Genomic DNA, 8297 nt, shown 5'->3' with positions numbered 1-8297 from the left:
ATAAATAAAAAGATTGTCAGCTCTGTGCTCTGTGACCTTGCATTATTGGTCAACCTACCTTCAGTGGAGAAGAGGTGGGTGGACAGTCAGGGGAGCAGAAAGCTCAAGCTGTAAGTTGGCACCTGTCTGTCACTCAAAGCAGTCACGCCATAGTCACCTAAACTTTAAAAGTATTAATATAATTAAATCAGTGCATTATATAAAGGTTGACCCCTATAAACAGAAAGGAAACTTATTGATAGGCTGTTTTTATACTTGGCTGTAAAGATGTTGACAACCTATGGTGGGTAATGACTTTTGGAGCCAGGATTACATTCAAAAACAGTTACATATTACAAAAGTTATTTCAACCTTTCTGTTTGAGAGTTGAACTGGACCACTGTAGAATATGAGCTGTGAAATCCATCTGCTGCCACAAAAACTCGTGTAATTCATCTCTGCTGTCTGCACCCCGTCACACTGTAGATAAATTTATTGTTCTTTATTTGAAGTGTGCGTGTAAAGACATGAAACTATGCTGAGGGTAAAAGCATTGCACCCACTCACTGGATAACAGGGTTGTTTACTTCAAAATGATGAACAGTTCTGCACTCATTTAGTATGTGTTACAACAATAACCAGACCACTGCAGTGCAGAGAAGAGCAATTACACTCACTTCCAGGAAAAGTTGTAACTACATTTTTCGCATGACATGTGGCATGTGTTACTTCTCATTCATAAAGCGAGATTGTGCAAGCAGTAGTACAGGCAAAGAGATTGGAACACACCCTGCTGCTCACCGGGTGAAAAACATTCCTGAGCGTACAGTAACGATATCAGATTTCACTGGGAAAAGAACTGCATGGTTCAGTGACGTAGTAAACACACACAGAGGAACTCGGAAATGGGGATTAAAGCCATCAAAACAAGCATGTTGGGACAGTAGCTCCAGCTGAACTCCCTTTGTGGAACACTGTTTGTGTTCCTTTTTCCCCATGTGGAAGCTGTCCACGTGTGGAAAAACATGTTTTTACAACTACTTTTACTCCAGAAATTGCACAAGGCCCTCTTCAAGCAGATTAACTCTGTGTTCTGGGGCAAATGCAGGACAGGAGACGGAGGTAAAGGGGGAGAGAGAGAGAGAGAGGAAAGGAAAAAAACAATGTCGGAATACTTGTGTAGGCGCACATGCTCTCCTGGTTATTGGCAGATGATTTTTGTCTGCTCAGACCACCTAACAAGTATGTTTTGAAGCTTTTGGCTTACACTCACTCATACCACTCACAACTGCTTGTAAAAACACATTAAAGTTAAGAGTAGCTATCATCAGCAATGTTCTTCTTGAGAGTTCTCACAAACAAGTGTTTCATCTGCTTTTGATGTGAGGATTCAATACTTGTTGGATGGACAGGAGAAACCCCCACTTTCTACACGTTTACACAGAAAGACAGACAGACTGATTTCTGTCACTTTCCAAAATCATCATTCAAAATGACACCTTCATGAAAGTGGCTATGTGGGGGTGAGAAGTTTTTTTTCCCACAAAGTGCATTGCTGTGAACGTCAAGTGTTTTTCTGAACAACGTGACCCCGCTCTCACCCCCATCTTGTACATGTTGTACAAGTAAGAATGAAGGATGGAGGTGTCAGGGTGGGTGTCTGTTAGATGTCCCCGCCACTTTAGTCCAGGTTATAATTACTGGAAAAATTATCAGCACATCTGTAGAGGTATTCGTGCACCCCAGAGGATAAATTCTACAGCAGACTGAAATGTCTTTTAACAGACAGCAGATATTTGAGCCTGACTTTTCATTAAGGAACATCTTCAGAATGCACCTTTAGTCACTGGTTTACATAGGTTGAGGCCACTAGTAAAGAACTTTATTATTGACTTGATAAATGGAGTTTCCCCACTCTTGTACAAAAGTATTTTGCCTTTGACAAGTTCTCTTTTTAAGACATCAACATAACTTGTTTTCATTATATTAAAGCTTAATATTTTGCATAACTGCTTTGAGTAACAGGTTGGTAACTACTCACTGCTTGCCTCAGCTCCAATCATGCTCCACCTTTTTCCCTGTGTTGGGAGTTTAGGTCGATTATGATGGTTGAAGCCTTTGATATTAGATTACAGTGTGAAATGCTGGCATAGATTATTCATTTAATATTCATGGTTCTGTGTTGGTGCCTGTTTGAATACCTCCCTCTCTATGTAGTACAGTAGGATTATGGAAATGTGGAGATGTGCGTGCGTACAGTCTCCCAACAATCCAAAAGCACGTCATCTCTGTTGGGGATGTTGTTATAGGTCAAGTGCTGTTTGGTTGAAAGGTTGGCTGGCTCCTTTTTGTGTGATGAACAATGCCTTTGTTTATAAGAAGTGTTTGTGACTGCTGATGCGATGGGCATGACGGTAACCAAGCTGTTAATCCACAAACAAGAGCAGCCTACATTTCTGTTTGTTCCACATATTTATGTCACTGCTCTCAGTCGGACAGCTACAACAGGTTGCCGTCCCAAGTAACACGCTTCAACTGCTGCAACTGTTTTTAACCTTGTTTCTCCTTGTTTCTCCTGAGAAGTGGTTTAGGGATGCAATCTACTGAGACCACTTCTAGACTGCTTTCTTTGACAGTATGTCTTCAGATTCAAAATCTCTGATGGTTTGCTCATGTCTGATGTACCCAATCCCATTCTTGCAAAGCCTTTTACTTTCAGCCTAACCTTGATTTAACATTGAGCAAATCTCCTCCTTGCTTTTAACAAGACTTTTTCTCAGTGACTTGATGTGATGGTGGGCAGCAGTCTGCTGGAAACTCGAGTCACAGACAGGTGAACAGTCATGCTGTTTAAATCAACATCAAAATTGTAGCTTTCTTTTTTTTTGCTGCCGGATATGGCATATAAAGAACGACTGGTTAGGTAAAGATAAATGCATAACAACACATTTTAAAAGGGAAAGTCGGCTACCGTCGCCCCGATGACGTTGTAGGGATGCGGCCATAGAAATACGCTGATTTGTTCTGTTTTCACTAAAACATCCACCTCATGCTTCATTTTCTTGGTAGTGAAGACATTCACAAATGTATAAGTGCAGAATTATAAACAACTGTTATTTATGTCATTTGTATGCTTTTAAATGTCTTTAAATCCTCAAGCATTTTTCATTTTACTAGTTATATATACAAAATGTGACAGTTTTGATCTAATTTTAGACTAAGCAATAAGTAGTATGAATACCGTCAGACTCAGAAGTTATCATATTTTTGCTTTAAAGTTTAAATATGAAATTATTTGAAAATCACCAGTCTGAGCCACAGGTTTTGAGCTGGTAGAGCTGAGAGTGCCAGTGACTTCCTGTATGTTCCATTTAACAATTAACAACAACAGTTTCCCTCCGTGGGATCAATAAAGTATATCTATCTATCTATAAAGGTCACCATGTGTATGCTGTCACATGCTACACATACATGCAGGCTTTAACATTTGTCTTCTGTGCGTGACAGTGAATGTGATTCAGCAGCATTCCCAGGCTTCTTCAGCCTCTTGTTTTTCTCCCTGTGCCTGTTTTTCTATCATACTATTCACTTTTACAAAGTCTGATGTGGTTTCAACCAGCCCATCACTCATGCTGGTTGTTACAACATCTGTCTGGCTTTGGTGCCAGGGAGCAGGCCGTGCTGGCGCTGTGTGTTGATGTCGTGGAGCAACCGAGCCCCGAGGTCATGCAGCCGGATCAAAAGAAAGTTTAAAATGCTGTTTAGTACACTTGGGCAGGGCTAGCCTGGTTGTTTTGGAAAGCACGGCAGAATATTAACCTGTGTTTTTTTTTACTTGAGTGTGTGTGTGTGTGTGTGTGGAAGCCTGTGTGTGTACAAGGTAAGGAGGGCACGGAGACTCTGCTCTGTTATGAGCTGTGCAACTGAGGTGAGATATTCATTGGCAAGGAGCCAGCTTGTTGAGTTCAGAGGGGTCCTTGTGTACCCTGCCCTGAACTCTTGCAACCTTCAGTGTGTGTGCGTATGTGTGTGTGTGTGGGGTGAAAGGGGTGGTGGTAAATGAGTGAATGAGCTAAAAAACATGCACTGGTCGACCTCGCCTGTGCCAACGGGGTGGAAAGTGACCCCCCACCCCCCCACCCCCCATGGCCACAATGGGCAAAGTGTGTATGTGTGTGATATCATGATGACATGGAGTACCTCTCACTTTGAAACACCTTTTAACCTCAACGGGCTGAGCGGACATATGATGGATTATTGTATCTCAGGGCTGGAAGACGTGTTGGTGATGTTCTCTGCAGATTATATGACAGCTGCAGAGCTGTTGTCATACCACTCCAGGATGCCATGAATTAGATAACTCTCAATAAAGGGCATGTGTCAGACTAAGCTTCCTGAGCGTTCTCAGAAAGTCTCAGTTGTGCAGAATAGATGACATTAACATTAACATTGATATGGGAGCATAGCACTTGTCCTGTTGTGTATTTTGAGCTGCTGCATTTAGAAAATTATGATTACATGTAAATGAAGAAAAGTCTGAGAAGTTAAATGTACATTTTTTTTATAAACTGTGAATGACACCATCTGAAAACAAGGCCTAAATGCTGTGACGAGGTACTCGACAAGTCACTGTTGTTGGGAAGTGGGTCCATGAGATTTGGTGATTCAGTGTCTGGTTCAGGATCTGCGGAAGTTCAAGAAAAGACTAAAAGACTGGTGGATTAAAGCAGAACTCTAAAGAGGTCCATAAACAGGGATTTGTTTTAGTGCTGTATAAATCACACAGAATAATAGCTTCATGTGAACAGTTGCTTTGCACCTGTATTCAGAACACAAACCAGACATTTCCTTTCAGTTTGTTTTCCTCACCAGGAGTTCAGTCACTGTATCACAGGCCGTTTAGCTATTTTAAACAACAATATATTTTTAACTCAAGGTCCACGTTTTTCACTTTTTCCTCTATAATTTCCACACTAGTAATGATTTCCTGTCTTTTAAAAAGAAGATAAACTACCACTCGATGTTACATTGGTCTTAAAACAACTAAAGGTATAAATAGCATTGATTAATTGACTGGATCACTGAAACACGTGGACAGAACTGCATAAAATGTCTAATCTAAGCATTATTTGTCAAAAACTGCATTTTTTAAATAACACACACACATGCACACATTAAATCAATTTTTGTGTGTTGTCATGGTAACAGTAGTTTTAAATTGCTTAGCACAAAATTTAGCTTCACAGAGCGTTACGTCTTGTTGGCCTCTTGTTTCACTTGTTATCACTGTTTATGTTATTTATGATAGATACATACATACATACCATGGTAAGGACCTTTAATAAGGACAAAAATGTCCTAATTAAAAACACATTTCCTACAAAATATCTTTTAAGGAACTGAAAGAAGTCCTGTTGCCTGTGCCTGTTTGGTTGTTTTTGCCCCTTGATACATCCTGACGCTGAATAACTGATGTATTTGGGCAACTTGTCTCACAGCCGTCCCATGACTGTTGGTACAATTGATGCTGTAGTGTTTGATGACCTGTAGAGGGAGATACACACATTTGAGATGCTCAACCAGGGTTTAAAACCTAAAAGTTCTGAAATGGTTGATGTGTTTAAACTGATAAAATCTTTTTTAAAATGTTGATATATGAACCACATGTGTACAGTGTGTGTGGTGTTCTCTTGGTCCATGTCGAATGATTGTCGGGGGGCCAGCGGGGCCACTGAGTGACTGACCTCCCCACAGATGTTATTACACATCGATGAGGCCACCCATCTGATCGTTAACCCCTTACTGCATAATAACACTGGTGTGTGTGTGTTTGTACAGCCCTCTATCCGACTCCCTGCCTCTTTCCTAACTCTGTTTTTGCTACTGTATTTCATTTAACAGTATCGATTTTTTCCTGAACCACCTCCTCAAGGTCTCCCACTGGAGGACTCTGATCTGCACTTTGTAAACTTGTTGTCCTCTGTTTTTTTTTTTTTTTTCTAGACTGAAAGTTTGAAAAACAAGCTGTGGCCTCACATCTCTGTGGCACAGCTTTTTTTTCCTTTTATAATCAGAAGAACAGTTTAACTGTTGGTAAAAATCTCTTGTAAAAGCTGTGAGGTGTAGTTACTCTTAATAATGCATCAGTGACAGTTTATTGGGTGGTAAATATTATTTCACCGTAGCGGAAGTCATTTTCTCTAAAAGAGCACTGTAAAACTTTAACTGCCTCTGTTCAGCTTTAGGTTAAGCCTCTGTGGGGCCTGATTTAACTGCTGTCATTTGTGTTCAGTTACATATCAGCAGAATGAAACTTAAGTGCGTGTTAAAAGTTCATTTGGTGTCGCTGTGCAAGAATAAAAGAAATGCAGAAAAAAATCAAGCACAAAAATGAACATGTCACCTGTTTAAGTTTGTGTTGAACAATGAACTGAAGCACAGCACCCACTAGCCATTGATGCATACTTGTATAATACCACTAGATGGGTTAGTGAGTCAGTGTAGTATGTAGTGTGCCCTCAGTCCAACATGAGGAGAAGAAGTAGCATCACTGCAACTTGTGTTTGTGTTAGTTAACACATGTAGTCTACTGTCTGAGGTGGGGCTGCAGTGAGAGTGGAAGAGGAAACGAGCTGTGGCTGGTCACTTTGCCATCAGTCATCCTCCTCAGTGCCTGGAGATCAAATTGTCTCAGTGTCTAATCCCTGCAGGATTGGATTAGTGGTGGAGCAGTAGGATTGAATCCACTATAATATAAAAAAAAAACAGCACCAGTATATCAAATATATACATAAAGAAAAAAACAAACACGTTTTAAGATTAAAAACAAGCATAAACATATTGTTGTGTATAAAATTAATTGCAAAAAATACATTTAAGTTAATTAATAAATACACATACATGTTATGTAAAGAGTTTGTTACTTTTATGTGAACCTGTTATGAGTCAAACTTGGTGAACTGACCCTTTTATTTCAAATCTGACATCTTTTCTTATCAAACTTTTGGCAGAGAGGGTCAGAGGGTCAGAAAAACAGTTGACATTGATAGCGCCCCTTAATGGTTAAAAAAAAAAAGAAAGAAAAAGGACAAAACACAGAGTTGGAGATGGGAGGTTTGTGTGCGTCGTTAGCAGCATGTTTATTTGTTTGACCTGAGCTGTGTTCTCTATTAACGGCCTGCAGAGGAAGTCAGGGCCCTGCGGTCTGCTGCCTCCCGGGGAGCACAGAGGAGACATCCATCTGTTTATCATTAAAGGGTCGATCTGTCAACATGACCTGATCAAATAACTATTACACATTTTGGCAGCTGTCTGCTTGTGGGTGTACCAGTGTGTGTGTTAGTATATGTGTACCTGGGCATTTGTCCTCCTTTTTTTGTGCAACTGTGGGGTTTTTGCCAGGGCAGCTAGTAACTTGTTGTTCCATTCGTTGTGCACATGTGCAGGTCTGTTGTGTAAGACATACACAACAGTTGCAGCAAATTTCTTACAGACAAACTCCGCTCAGTTTTAGACTGTGTCTTGAATGAGGCAAGCTGTTGGTAACATCTTTATCGGTGTGTGATCGGTGCACGGAATTATGAGTGGATTTTGGTGAATTACACTGGTAGCTAATGTTTGTATGGCTCAAGCGTGCATGCAAGCAGGTGAAGTACCTGAGTTTAGCAGTTGACAGACATCTGGTTCCCTCTGTAGGTTTTTACAGTCCCTCAAAGCCAGTGGAAGCAGCAAAAACTGAGACTAGTTATTACATATTTGCAGCTTGTACTACTCTTGATGTCAAGATGTAGAGTGATGTGCTGCCTCTGTGTTTAGTGATACTGTGGACACTGATGGAAACTGAGAGTGCACACCAAACTCCTTTTAATTCTTTTTTTAACTCCTTGTAAGTTTAAAGGTACATTTCTTTGTAAATTCTAAACTTTCTACCTTGTAAATTTTACTGCTAATTATGTTGCTGTGCGACTGGAACCTTACAGTTCCCCTACTGAGGGGATTCAATAAATTAAATACAACCATTTCAGTATCATCCAATACACAAAATGATTGACAAAATCATCAAGAAAACTACAGGAGGATTCATTTACAGCACAGTATATGTTGTGGCAGAATAATAACAGCAGCCAATAAAAATGGCCTTGTAGATGTCGAAGACATTTTTTTTTAAATGGTGACATGTATATAATATCTCGGAAACAAAGAATGTCACAGCAATTACAAACTCAATATCCTACTTTCTCATAGAAGGACTCAGTGTATGGACATGAACAAGGTCCAACATTGATCCAAATAAGCCAAAGACACTGACACACAATTTG

This window comes from Parambassis ranga, chromosome 5, assembly GCF_900634625.1.
Source record: "Parambassis ranga chromosome 5, fParRan2.1, whole genome shotgun sequence".
Classification (NCBI taxonomy): Eukaryota; Metazoa; Chordata; class Actinopteri; family Ambassidae; genus Parambassis; species Parambassis ranga.
The sequence above is the reverse complement of the archived record's forward strand: the minus strand, read 5'-3'. Positions refer to the sequence as shown.